Genomic DNA, 15,524 nt, shown 5'->3' with positions numbered 1-15,524 from the left:
GGATGAGAGAGATAAATATAGACTGTGTTTGGGTAGTTACGGCGTGACAGGTCCAATCCTTCCTTGTGTACCGGACGTCCCGCACTGCGGATGGACATTGTCTTCGGTCATCTGCATCCCTCCATTCATGGTGTGATGAGGATGAATCTGGAATTACTACTTTAAGGACTGTGGGGCAGACAAGCGATTGGGTTTAGAAAATAATCATAAAGGAGATGATTTACTTGTTTTAAGTCCCTGGCATTCACAGTAAGAGACGTGACATAACATTAGAAATGATCACGTTTTTGTTTACATTTGTGTGTGTGTATGGTTCATATTGGTAGTGTGTACGCATGTGAAAAAAAACAAAATGGAGGTTACAGAGTTAAATTCCCACTTATGGCCTTGTGACATGTCATATTAGCTCCTTCATTACTTCATAATAATACAGGACTTGGCTTTCATCAACACAAAAGCAATGAACAGGAGGCACTGAGGTTACGGTTCACATTCATATAGGAGCATTGATTGGTATTGTTAATTTTCTATTGGTCCAGAGTTGGTGGCTCAAGGAAATCAGAGAGTTAGTGGTTTCTTGGATGCATCAGCGTGGACACAGTCAGGGTCATCAGATGGTTCACGAGCCCACAATGATACAGAAAGTGTGGACAGTAATACTGCTGGTCTCCTCGCCCACTCAACTCAGTCCTTGAGTGTTTCTGATGTGGTGAAATATTTTATGAGTCACAACCATGTTAAGGTAAAAACTCACATTGGAACATGTTTTTGTTTTTAAAGAAAGAAGCACAATCCTGTAAAACATTTATTCAAACCAAGAGTGATCTGCCTGACTAAGTGTACTGATAGGTCTATCCCATTCACACCTGCAAAGGGTTTGAATATTTAAGCTCCACAAATGCAGTACAATTACACTATGGGAGGAATAGAACTACATGAAGTAACGCATGAGAAAGATCTAGGAGTCTATGTGGACTCCTCACTTTCTCCATCCAAACAATGTGTGGAAGCAATAAAAAAGGCAAACAGGATGTTAGGGTATATTGTCAAAAGTGTAGAATTGAGAACAAGGGCAGTAATGTTCAGACTGTACAATGCACTAGTTAGAGCTCATCTGGATACTGTGGACAGTTCTGGGCTCCACACTTCAAGAAAGATATCGCTGCTCTAGAGGCAGTTCAGAGGAGAGCAACCAGACTTATTCCAGGTCTGAAGGGAATGTCTTACTGAGAGACTGAGGAACTGAACCTTTTCACCCTGGATCAGAGGAGACTACGTGGGGACTTGATTCAAGTCTTCAAAATCATGAAAGGCATCAACCACATCAAACCAGAGGAGCTTTTCCAGATCAGCAGGGACACACGCACCCGGGGACACAAATGGAAATTGGGCTTCAAGGCATTCAAGATGGAAAACAGGAGACACTTCTTCACACAGAGCAATCTGGAACAAACTCCCCAGCGATTGGGGAACATTCAAAAACAGACTGGATAGGATCCTTGGATCACTCAGTTATTAATGGACACCACATGAGCAGGATGGGTCAAGTGGCCTCCTCTTGTTTGTACACTTTCTTATGTTCTTACGTTTCTTAGAAGTTTTTATTTTCACAGACTTTGAATGACAGTTGCACCTAATGCTCCTCATGAACCACCTGTGTCTTGCGATCCACGCTGAATACCCATTTCTGCCCCCCAGGCCTGAGAATACATGTGCCAACTCCACACGGTGTGAGTGTATGCTGTCTTGATGACTTGGCTTGATTGAAGTGACCTTGCCTCTTCATTTAAATCCCTAGAAGCAAGGCAGGGAGCATTAGTGCTAAGGGGAAAGCATTTGGCCCATTTATCAACTACCTCCTTGATGCCATTAAAGCACAACTAAACAAAAAGCTTAATATACTTTACAGAATTGAAATGATTATTTTTACTGATTTGTTTTCATTCAGTTCCTTTACACCACAAAATACAAACTCAGGTATTTGAGCATGGGACATAACTAATGTAGCGCAGCAAATACCAGCCTCAGGAGAGTGTTAGGGGGGTGGAGCTCACTGTGTACTCCGAAATTGTAGCGCAACAAAACCAACTTAAAAATTCATACAGTGAGGATTAAGATAGCCTACTACTGGGCATGCATCCCAAACGCTTTAGTGTCCATTACTCAAGTTATGTGGTGGTCTGGAAATAATTGAATTATTCATTGTAGCATATTCAACCCTGAGAGCCAGAGATACACTGAAATGAGTAGCGTACTTGTTACACTAAAAGTACGAGAGCATTTGTACACTCTTAGGAACCCAGAGGAATGATGTCACCATAGGAAACATATGGGCACAATTATTATATTTCTTAGAAGACACTTACAAGTGTTACAATATATTGCATATTTGTTTTAAATTAAATGAGACCTGTGCAGTTTTGAAACCTTGAGCACCTATGCTACTTGGTTATAAGTTGTATCTGGGAGAAGTAATCCTACTATACACTTCACTGGTAATGTTGGCAAAGGTGTTCAATCCCTGTGAACTACAGTCCCTGAAAACCCTTGTAATGCATCTTGCATTGATATCATCTCTTGGGAAAATGCCAACTATTGATACCATTTTTTATTTAAAGTGTTCATCGAGAGGCTGCTTTCGACTCTATATCTGGCTTTCTTTCCCTGCCTTCGGTCTGCCTCTTTCTCTCCCTCTCTCTCCTCTCCTCCTCCTGCTCCTCCCTGCAGACTTCTCATCTGAGTAATGAATGATGGCGCTGTAGCTCGTGTGTGAAAAGGCAGGGAAGGAAAACAGATCAATACGAATCTAGCATCGTAAATAACCTGCGGTTTGCGCCGGTACTCCCTCGATACTTGTTAAGGAGACCCGGAGAGCGGAGGGGAATCAGAAATCACAAAATCAGAATATTAATAACGCCGGGAATCCTGCTTATTTACTGTCTGGATGTGGCTGAAGCATTCGGTTCTGGAAAACACTTTTTTTTGTTTGATTAGTGAAATTTATTGTTTTTCCCCTTCATTTCCTCATTAAATTAAGAATAGTGTCATGTTATCTTGTCTTAAAAAGCTCCATTAGAACATATGTGAGGCACTAAAGTGAGGACAGATGTCTAAACCTCTATTAGGAAATTGCATTTAGTGGTTTTGATCCATGAAAGACAATCTTCTTTTTTGTTGGAAGAAAATGATGATCGGCAACAGTATGTGTTGCTGTGTGGCAGTTCTTCTGGGAACTGTAGGGAGGTACAAACGCATCTTTAACTTTATAGGAAGTGAATGTGTATCGCAGGGAGACTAATGTGTGCATAATGTCCATAATTAGCAACAAAACATAATTAGTGTAAACTAAACAAATATAATAACAACACAAAGGAATGAGGCTATCACTGAAAAGATCTATTAAACCCCAATCAAGCACTAGTCTATGACAGATAGAGGAATGTCCTTAACTTTATTGGCAGTGAGTTCGTATTGCAGAGAGACTATTGTGTGTTCATGTGACTCTCCGAGATGATGTAAGCAGTTTGGGCTGCATTTGAATCCAGATGACACTAGAACTAGCTAAGTCTTTATTTGCATTACAGATTCATGGCCCAAAGATGCTAATTCAGCCCTAACAGATAGAAGTAATTTATACCCCAAACTTTGCTTGAAATGGCAAATTAATGTTCCATTTGTCTGTGCAGCTAAGTAAGAGTGAGGTAAAAGAGATATCTACAGTGATCCCCTGCTGATTTTGTACTTTAGCCCACTGACAAAGAAATGATCAGTCTATAATTTTAATGGTAGGTGTATTTTAACAGTGAGAGACAGAATAACAACAAAGAAAAGATCTGCAAAAAGGAGTGGGACAAAATCCCTCCTGAGATGTGTGCAAACCTGGTGGCCAAGTACAAGAAACGTCTGACCTCTGTGATTGCCAACAAGGGTTTTGCCACCAAGTACTAAGTCGAAGGGGTCAAATACTTATTTCCCTCATTAACATGCAAATCAATTTATAACGTTTTTGAAATGCATTTTTCTGGATATTTTTGTTGTTATTCTGTCTCTCACTGTTAAAATACACCTACCATTAAAATTATAGACTGATCATTTCTTTGTCAGTGGGCAAACGTACAAAATCAGCAGGGGATCAAATACTTTTTTCCCTCACTGTCTGCCTCATTGTGAGTTGTAATGTAATATTTGTAAACATGTTTCTCAACTCTTTCACATTTATGCAAGTCATCTTATTTAGTTTTGTGGTCCCAGATTATATTAAGCATTTAGTAGGATTACCCACTAACTAGAACTAATTGTAAATTAATTATCATTTCTTGTTTAGTGTAATTGAGATTTTGTGTTTCACGTTCTTTATTTTTTGAATTGGGTTAAATATGTGTACCATCTCTCAATGTGATTTTAACCAGTGCAGCTGGAGTGCCTGGCCAGGACCAAAGTGTTAACAAGACCATTATGACCCAACAACCCAGCACCTTTTGTCATCCATTGTATTCATGCATGAATTGTGACAGGGTGATAAAGCAAAAACTGTACCTGTTGTGCCCCAAGTGAAGAGTCGAGCTTCTCTCCCCTTCCCTCCAAAAGCCACCAGCCCACCTACAGCGCTGGCTGCTGCCCTGTCCAATAATGTTCAAGTGAATAGATGTCAGGTGAGAACTACCTTTTATTGAGGGACAGGTTTTAAACCAAATAACTCTCAAACCTACAAAGAGAAGAATGAGACACAATTTTATTTTGAAAGATGCGTGTTCATGTTGCACGTCTTCTTGGTGCCATAAGAAGTGTAGATCTTGTGCTGTGACAGGAGCAATAGCACTGTAGGCTACAGCGTTTTGAACGATCAATCAGTCAGATTAGTGCCCTGGGGGGAAACACTCTGTGCCTGTAGGGCTTTTGAGTTGAGAGCGCGATGGGAGCGTCAGTGCAGCTCTGACAACACACCTGCGATGCACTCGGCAATAATGAACAAACAAACACCGCGATACGGGGGGGAGCCATCGACGGGTGGCAGAGTTAGATGAGTACAACAAGGAACTTGAACTTGTTCATGTCACAGGTCTTACTGCTTTGTAGCGATCGTGTCAACTTTTGCTGTATTTGAATTTGGAGATTGGTACAGGAGCCGAAGCAAATCTGGTTAATAAAAGTCAGTGTTGACCAGTGTAACAAACGATCAAATCAGTTGTAATGAACTTGCTCAAGCACTTTACATAAATGATGGGGTGTTTATGTCAATTAATTGGTTAATTTTCATCATCATAGACAATGATGGTGGGGAAGCCGTAAAAAAGGTCCACAAAATACAGAGGGAAATACTGTTATGGCCTGCAGTACTAAGCAGATGTCAACCCTTCTTTAGAATATCGTTTGCATTTTTGATCACGGTATTATATCAATTAAGATATCAACACTGCATCAAAAGGTCAAAGAAGATATTACTGCCCCAGAAAGAGTTCAAAGATGAGATCTAAAATAAGTCCAGGTCTCCAAGAAAAGTTTAAAGGAAATTGACAGTGGATAATATTCAAGTATCTAACAGACATCTCTACAAACTACTTGACTGATGAATCAAGTCAATACATGTTTAGCTGATAAGTAATTCAAGTAATCCAGTAACTTGGTATAAGCAATCCTGATAGAACAAGTAAATGCAAGTCAATTTGCAGTAAGGAAAAGTATATAATAGTAATTCATAGTAATATGCAAGTAAATGTTATATTTTATGTAAGTAAAATAAGAATAGTGCTCATATTCTTAATTTTACCTCGATCTCTGCTTCCTGTAATGTCATTTTGCATACATATGAAGGAAATGGTTGTCTATATATAAATATCAATTCATATAACAGTATTAAATTACTCTTTAATGCAAATACATAGAACATTCATGCTTTAAAAAATAATTAGTATTCCAAATATGTTGCGCATTTAAACATATTGTCTGTGAACATAAAGAGTAACTGGCAAGATAATGATCGTGCACTTCTGACAATGTTGTTGGAGTTAAATCAACTACAACCAATTTAGGGCAGACAAATTATAATACACGCTAATTCCAATTTAAAACTGTATTCATAATTTAGATTAGAGAACTGAACAAAAAATATGAAAAAGTGTGCAGAGAATACAAATATTTTAAAATATATTGGATCAGGGATAAAAAAAGATCACAAACTATTTTCGGTCTCTTCCCTTCTATGACCCTTCTTCAGAAAAACAGACACATGTGACAGGCAAAAGATCAATAATTACACATCCACACATGTGTAAATGTAGGCCATACTCTTTTGACATATGTTAAACAATTAATGATGTACAGTTTTCTCTTGATGTATGCTTCAGCTGAGGACCACAAGTGACATCAGATTGTCAAATGTCATCGAATGCACTGTGACATTCGTGTGTAAAAGGTTTACTTTTTGTAAAACAGACTTTACACTAGAAATTCCCAGAGGTGAATAGAAATTACAATATTAAAGGCTTTTGAATACCACAGGAAAACAATACTGTGGTTTATTCTGCTGCTGCTCTAAGAAGGATTATCAGAGATTCCTGCCACAACACTGTCAACAGAACCAAGCAAATAAACAATCGTCATCTTCTTTAATGGCTTTTATAAAAGTTTTAGACGTTCGCTGATACAATCAGGTTTAATTAGATCTGTGGTTTCTTTATAGTGAAGGGATTTCAGAGAAATAGAGTGAAATAAGAGGAGAATCATATTTTAACGTGAGGGAAATTATTTTCTGTTGTTCATGGTTATATACACACTGTATAGTAAATAAGGGCATGAGTAGATCATAATGTTCTTGTTTTTCAGCCCACTAGTCTGAATGCTGCATCCCTAAACTTTAATAATTTTGTGTTTTGGTTTCAAGCTAGTGTTTATTGTCAGAATTCCAGAATTTTAAATATAATGAATAAAAACAATAGGGTACATATGGGTACATTTGTAATTTATATTCACAGATTAAAATCTGATATGTTCTAGGCTTGAAACATGCTCTGACTTTCCAGTTTCCATTTGTACCATTAATTTATATAGAACATATGCAAAGCATGAAAGTCAAATGTCTTTTCCTTTATAAAATACCAAGTAGGCCTACCAAGCAAAAGACTGGACCATATGCTTGGAGCAACTCTTTAGAAATCCCACACAGTAGACAACATCACAAAGGCATCGGTAATTGCAGACTAATTAGCTTGTTGCTCGTTATTTAAGAGATTTTCACCTAGGTACTCACAGACGAGGGAAACAAGGAATTCTGTGCGGCCAAAACCACCAGCACAATCCAGGAGTGAATTCTACATCGTGGGCCATCAGCAAGTAGTAGCACTTGTAATAACAACTCCCATCAAGAAATGCCATTATGCAAGTCATGTGCTAGACTGTGAGATAAAGCACCAGCCTCCATAAACATAAAATGGGCGCCTGAAACAACAAAAGTACTGAAAAGAAGCGCATTGACCCAATCGCTGCCATTTACCGGGTGCCAAGGGCATACAATCTCACCACAGTGCTTTACAGACAAATTGGAAGAAGTTTTGAAGACACATAATTCAGTAGAAGAAGTCTAGAGATTACTGACACTTAAAGGGGTGCAAGTATGATTACTAACACGATTCTATGCATCTTTGTGTGTTGCTATAATGTATTAGTAAGAAAAAAAATATTTTAAAAACATTCAGATTGATAATTCACTTAATCTAACTGACTATTTTATCTATCAGTTTAGTAATTTAGCATATTCAGTGTACCTTTATTTTATAACAGAGTTGTTTGTATCTTTTGAACTTGTGTTTGTGTCCGGTCTATTCTAATAAATCGAAAAAAAACAGCTCTTAATACAATGTGAAATTATGTTATTGTTTTAGGACAGACACCTCTGAAGAAATGCATTTGGGAAAAACATTTAATCCAATTTACTTCAGCTATTGCAGCTTCGCTATGACTGCAAACAAGCTCAGTCCTCTGGAAAGTTCACTAAAAAAGGGTACACTGAAATGAAAAAGTGCTGTAAGAACCATGGGTAAGTTATGAGTCATGCTCAGCATACAGGTGGCATTTGTTTCACATTTTCAATGAAAAATGAAAAAAAAATTGCTTTATCTACAGTATGGAATAGACAGCCGATGATGGGTTCATCCTCCACCATTTTCAGGCAGCAGACCAAATATCTCCACTGAACGGTGGCTCAGGTCTGGATGCACAGACAGATGGCACTGATAGATGGGATAAAGCCCAAAACAGTTAATGAGAGTCCGAGCTATTCGGCAAAGTACAGCTGTTACAGTTTTGTGGAAGCTGACCTAAAAAAGTAATCCATGTAGAATTGATACAGGCACAACTGTCATTCATTTTATATATATATTTGTTCTCCCTATCTGTGAGAGGAAAACAATGCAACTTGATAGACAACAATGTCCTTATTTTACAGAGATACAGCAGGAGGCAGTCCTCACATTAAACTGGAGGGACTGAAATGGGGTCTTGCCAATATTTCCAGTCGCCACATCTTTAAAAAAAACATAAAAACACAACAAAAACTCAAGGGGTCATAGAGCAAAAACATTCTGCAAGAGCAAAGAGACTGAAATGATAGTAGCAGGACCCATACCAAGAGGAACTGATCCTCCTCTGCACAGAATGGATCCCAGGACACTATAAATAACCCTGGGCAATGCCTCCTTTAGCCTGAATCAAGAACTCTGAGAAAGTTGCGTATTGGCAGCTCAATATAAAAACCGAAAATGATAACGACATTTTGGGCCCTGCTCCTCTCATCCAGCCATTTCAGTCCTATTACCATGAGTGTCTTAATTCTTAGGTAACACAAATAATGTGAACTAAATGTACAGTTATATAAACAGGATATATGTATATATACAGTTTATATATAAACAAATAAAGCAATAAATACATAGATATAGAGAATGATGTGGTTCATGATGCTAGTTGATGTTATATAGCTCACTCCAGAATATTTAGAAGGGATTCAAAAGTCAATATACATGAGTGAAAACACATAACTGCTCTCCGGCAGCAGCGTATCCAAAAAGCATAATTGAGCTTCCTCAAACACAGTCTTAAGCTATTATTTGCTGAATCTTTTCACAGATGAAGCAGAGAAAATGACTCCATCAAAAGGGAAATAATAACATAATTGTGGTGATGTGTGCAACAGAATGGGATGGCATTCATGTGGTGTATACAATAGGGGTGGGGAATAAAGATAAGCATCATTACAGTAATGTGCATCATTATTGCCCCATCTTCACCCGTCTGAGTGCTGTAACAAGCTGAGCTTTTGAAATGCAATTCTGCATTGACAGACACTGGCTACACTGATTGTTCCAGGAGTTGTGTACTTAGTCTGGAAGTTGGGGACAGACGGGTCCTGTAAACTCTCTCACACCGCCATTATAAATGGAAAGAAATGGACGCACATAATAATATTACAACAGAGGGGTGACCAATTGGCCCAGCTTATTCAGTTGGTTGCTCATAGCTATATGGTTAGAATTGTTGCGTTATATACTCAGCAAAAAAAGAAACGTCCTCTCACTTTCAACTGCTTTTATTTTCAGCAAACTTAACATGTGTAAATATTTGTATGAACATAAAAAGACATGTGACTAACAGAAATTGAATAATGTGTCCCTGAAGAAAGGGGGGGTCAAAATCAAAAGTATCAGTAAGTATCTGGTGTGGCCACCAGCTGCATTAAGTCCTGCAGTGCATCTCCTCCTCATGGACTGACCCAGATCTGCCAGTTCTTGCTGTGAGATGTTACCTCACTCTTCCACCAAGGCACTTGCAAGTTCCCAGACATTTCTGGAGGGAATTGCCTTAGCCCTCACCCTCCGATCCAACAGGTCCCAGATGCGCTCAATAAGATTGAGATCCGGGCTCTTCTCTGGCCATGGCAGAACACTGACATTCCTGTCTTACAGGAAATCACGTCCAGCAAAGGTGGGTTTGTGCCCATAGGCGACGTTGTTGCTGGTGAAGTCTGGTAAGGACCTGCCTTACAACAGGACTACAAGCCCTCAGTCCAGCCTCTCTCAGCTTATTGCGGACAGTCTGAGCACTGATGGAGGGGTTATGCGTTCCTGGTGTAACTCGGGCAGTTGCTGTTGCCATCCTGTACCTGTCGCGCAGGTGTCCCACTGTCTTAGGCGTCTCACAGTACAGACATTGCAATTTATCGCCCTGGCCACATCTGCAGTCCTCATGCCTCCTTGCAGCATGCCTAAGGCACGTTCATGCAGATGAGCAGGGACCCTGGGCATCTTTCTTTTGGTGTTTTTCAGTGTCAGTAGAAAGGTCTCTTTAGTGTCCTAAGTTAATTGCCTACCGTCTGTAAGCTGGTAGTGTCTTAACGTCCATTCTACAGGTGCATGTTCATTAATTGTTTATGGTTCATTGAACAAGCATGGAAAACATTGTTTAAACCCTTTACAATAAAGATCTGTAAAGTTATTTGGATTTTTACAAAATTATCTTTAAAATACAGTGTCCTGAAAAAGGGACGTTTCTTTTTTTGCCGAGTATATAATATACATCTAAGAAAATTGAAGTAGATCAACGGATACTTGAAGAAGTCAAGAGTTATGTCTTGGACAACAAATCAGTTCAGACGGATATATTATGGAAGAAAACAAAAGAACAGTGAAAATGGTGCATTTGGAAGAAGTAGTACACTATCAAAAGGAAATCCACCCACTCGCTTGAAAAAAAAAAAAAAAAGATCAATGCATACAGCTAGTGCTCACTTATGGCTGTGAAACCGGTCACTTAACGAAGAGAAAAAATAAATGAAAGGATCCGAGGTCAAACTGAAATATGTTTAAAAATCATTTAAGTCTTCAAAATCATGAAAGGCATCTAGCACATCAAACCAGAGGATCTTTTCCAGATCAGCAGGGACACACGCACCCGGGGACACAAATGGAAATTGGGCTTCAAGGCATTCAAGACAGAAAACAGGAGACACTTCTTCACACAGAGAGGTGTCACAATCTGAACAAACTCCCCAGTGATGTGGTAGAAGAGACAATTTGGGAACATTCAAAATAGACTGGATAGGATCCTTGGATCACTTAGTTATTAATGGACACCAAAACGAGCATGATGGGTTGAATGGCCTCCTCTCGACTGGACACTTTCTTATGTTCTTATGTGACATCACTGAAAGAGTGAAAATATTAAAATGGCAATGGGCCGGACACACTGTGAGAAGAACATATCAAAGATGGACAAAGGAAGCTCTTGACTGGATCCCAATATATGAAAAAAGACCTAGAAGACAACCTCAAAGAGATGGGAAGATACAATCATACACATTGCAGGTGTGACGTGGAAAAGAGAAGCTGTAGATCAAAGCAAGTGGACACATCTTGAAGAGCCTTCACCCAGCAGGGGATCAATATGGGCTGATGGTGATGACATCTATAAATAAGTACGTGTGAAACAATGACTTCATTGACGTCAACTTCAAGATGTCACACTGTTACTGATCTCCAGCACTTCGACTCCAGTAGGCGATCATTGTGTTTCATTGACTCGTCATTACAGCTGTGTAAACATTTTTCATGTGGGAAGCAACAATAAAACAAAATGAAGAAATACAAAAAAAGTAGCAGGAGAAGGAGACACCAGAGGGTTTGTGTCATCAAACCGAGCTCGATGCCCACGTTACACAATCAGCCGGTCCTCTCCAGCTGTTCCAGATCCAGAAAAATTTCCACAATTCTTCTGTATTTACTGACACCATTCTGGGGCTCCTTAAAACACTTTATAATTGGTAGCAATATATAATTAAGCTCATATATAAACTTCACAGCACTTTTCAAATAATGTTTAAGAATGTGCCCTAGGACATTATCCGTGGAGCGACCCACTCAAGCTCCAGATCCTTCATTAGGGTCATTTCATTTCCGTCGGCTTCCACCATCCTCGTGTTAAATGAGACCTATTGTTGCACAGCAATTACATTACAATTATCCCTAATGGAGCAATATTTTAATTGGCGTATTTGCAACGGCAGGGCTTTCGCTGTTATTACACAGATGGATTTGAATGATAGAAAAATGACTTTGGAAAACAAACCATTGTGGTAGTTGCAGCTTCTTGTTGTCCCTCCGTAACCCTATGTTTTGTGAGTCTTTTACTGATTGAATTCAGTTTTAACCTGGTATATGATTTTGTGTTTATTATAGATTTGGTTTTAAATGGTGTGTGTGGAGAAGGAGGTAGCCTGAGAGAAGGGACCTCTGTAGGTAATGCATTCTGGTGCACTTAGTAGTACATGACTTAGAAAAAGAGAAATTCAAGTTTCAAATGCATATCTGGCCAGTTTTCATGGTTATAAAATGCCTGGCGTTAGTTCTCATGCCTCAGAATCCAATCCTCATTGCCTAGACTCCTGGATCACACATTCAGTTCAGTAGTGGCTCCTTGAATACAATTTTATTCAAGGACAATATAGAGAACACATTGGTCCACTTACCACCAAGTCAATATCAACTTCAACTCAATACAATACCAGCAACTATGATTATCTCTCTTTTTGTCTGCAGTTTTCATTTGCATGTCTTCACTGCTCAACACCTTGGGATGGAATTGGTGAGGAAAAGATCTCATTCCTCATTGAAGGGACTTCGAAAAGCAGCTAGACGTGAATAAGGACCACAGACTGGAAGCTCTTTCATTTGTTTTCTAAAATATAGTGCTTTATTTAAAACAGACATTTTAAGACACATATGTATGCATTATTGTTCAATTTTCTTTTGACATAAGCAAAAAAAAAAGCTTTAGGATTAGTGTATTGTAATTATTATACACGCACACACATGCACACACACACACACTCTCTCTCTCTCTCTCACACAAACACATCTATAAGACTTTTATTAACGTACATAAAAAATGGTGTGACAGGTTTTATTTAGATTATTTCCCCCTGACTTTACATATTTCTCCCTAATCAACAGTAGGCATTTCAATTGCCCAATTTCAAGGACATTTTATTTTATGGCGTATTCCAATTTAGTTTTATGTTAAAGAGTATTTCTCAGGCAGTTGTTCACCTTAGCAAGACTAGGATGGCATAACCTTGAATTAATTAAACAGCTCCAGAGTCTACCCTTTATAATCCCCAAAGCAATTTTCAATGCTTGAAACAATGTCACAAAAAGTATTTTATGACCCTGCACTAAATTTTCAACTAAAGTGCAAAATCCTTAACCTGGGCTTTAGGCTCCAGCGCAGCTGCTTTGACAGAGGATGTATTTGTGATTATAGTGAGGTTTGCAAATGAGGAAGGGAAAGTTAAAAATGCACATTCATAATTAGAGACAACATACATTTCACACACGTACAAATATATGAATTTTATATTAGCCCTCATACATTGAGATAAAATAAACATAAATAAAACAAACAGCTCAGCACAAAGACAGCTTGGGTAACAATCAGTCACATGACTCTAGGAAACATTTTGACAGTGGTGTGGCTGTTACATTTTTTAATTTTGCTGCCAATCGAATAAAACAAAACTTTTCATTGCCCTCCTGTGGCATCCTGGGTAAAGGCATGCCTTGCTTGCTTACCTTGCAGGTGAATTACTGAGGGTGGGTGGGAGATATGCAATCAGTGTTTTAAATGAAAGAAAATAATAAAAAACATCAAACGTACTTTGAATAATCAAAATGAAATTGGTGGAAAAGTACATAATTTATGTATTTATTCACAAAATCCAAAGAGTGGGTCTGTCTCTTATAAACGAATTCCCAAATTCCCCAAAATGATTTTACTTTCTGACCTTGTGATCTCTTTGGCTCTTCTGGCCCTCATTTTGAATTCACTGGTTGAGTGAACACAACGTATTAACCTGTGAAAAATCGGAACGATGATAAAGCAAATTAATGCAATATCGAAAAGCCAGAGCTTCCCTTTCTTAAATTAGCTAGTGCCACTGTGGTGGGATATTTCTATTCCTTCTTCTGTTTCGTAAATTTTCTGAAAAAGAAGAGAAAGCTGTATTATATTATTATGCCTGACATTGAGCAATACAACTATAACAATAATAATAATTTTAATAAATGCCTTTGTATCTGTTCAGTTATATGTGCTCACTCAAGGGCAGTTTCTGAATATGCTTATTCTTATTGGGATGTTTTAAGAATGGTAAGAAAACTCAGAAATCTGACTTCAGCATCAGTTGCTAGATAAAGGGAGAAAACAGACTATACATCAAGGACCTAGGTTTTAAGCAATTAGAGAAGATCAACTCACTACTTAGTCCTGGTGTGGAAAAATAGAACAACTGGCTGCTTTATTATGCAATTTACTAAGATTATGCACTATTCACAACTGTACAGGTTTCCCGAAACACATAAAACAAATAAAGTACATATCATTGATTATATTGGAGGTACCTCAAAGTAGCAAACAAAGTATTTTTAACACAGATGTTTCTGTAATTCAGTATTGTTCAGTTCTTTGGGAAATAAAATAGAAAAATATCAACTCTACAAACTACTTCCAGGCAGCATCTCAGTAGATTAAGGACTTCCTTATTAACCACATTGTTTATGTGGGTTACAGTAACTTTGTGGATAGAAACCATGTGTACAAGCAGGGATATTTGACCGTTATTTTATCAACAGAGAAAACTATCCCTTTCCTTCTCTTAGCACTGCTCAAACCTCGTATTACATTTTTTCTAGCACGGAGTCACAGACTGGAAGAGACACAAGCACAGAGTCACAGACTGGAGGAGACACAGGCACAGAGTCACAGACTAGGGATAAAAGCACAGAGTCACAGACTGGAGACACAAGCACAGAGTCACAGACTGGAGGAGACACAGGCACAGAGTCACAGACTGGAGACACAAGCACAGAGTCACACACTGGGGACACAAGCACAGAGTCACAGACTGGGGACACAAGCACAGAGTCACACACTGGGGACACAAGCACAGAGTCACAGACTGGAGGAGACACAGGCACAGAGTCACACACTGGAGACACAAGCACAGAGTCACAGACTGGAGGAGACACAAGCACAGAGTCACAGACTGGAGGAGACACAGGCACAGAGTCACACACTGGAGACACAAGCACAGAGTCACAGACTGGAGGAGACACAGGCACAGAGTCACACACTGGGGACACAGGCACAGAGTAACAGACTGGAGGAGACACAAGCATAGAGTCACAAACTGGGGACAGAAGCACAGAGTCACAGACTGGCGGAGACACAGGCACAGAGTTACACACTGGAGACACAAGCACAGAGTCACAGACTGGAGACACAAGCACAGAGTCACACACTGGGGACACAAGCACAGAGTCACAGACTGGAGACACAAGCACAGAGTCACAGTCTGGAGACACAAGCACAGAGTCACAGACTGGAGGAGACACAAGCACAGAGTCACAGACTGGAGGAGACACAGGCACAGAGTCACACACTGGAGACACAAGCACAGAGTCACAGACTGGATACACAAG

The sequence above is a fragment of the Amia ocellicauda genome, chromosome 2, assembly GCF_036373705.1.
Source record: "Amia ocellicauda isolate fAmiCal2 chromosome 2, fAmiCal2.hap1, whole genome shotgun sequence".
NCBI classification, from domain to species: domain Eukaryota; kingdom Metazoa; phylum Chordata; class Actinopteri; order Amiiformes; family Amiidae; genus Amia; species Amia ocellicauda.
Note: the sequence above shows the minus strand (reverse complement) of the source record.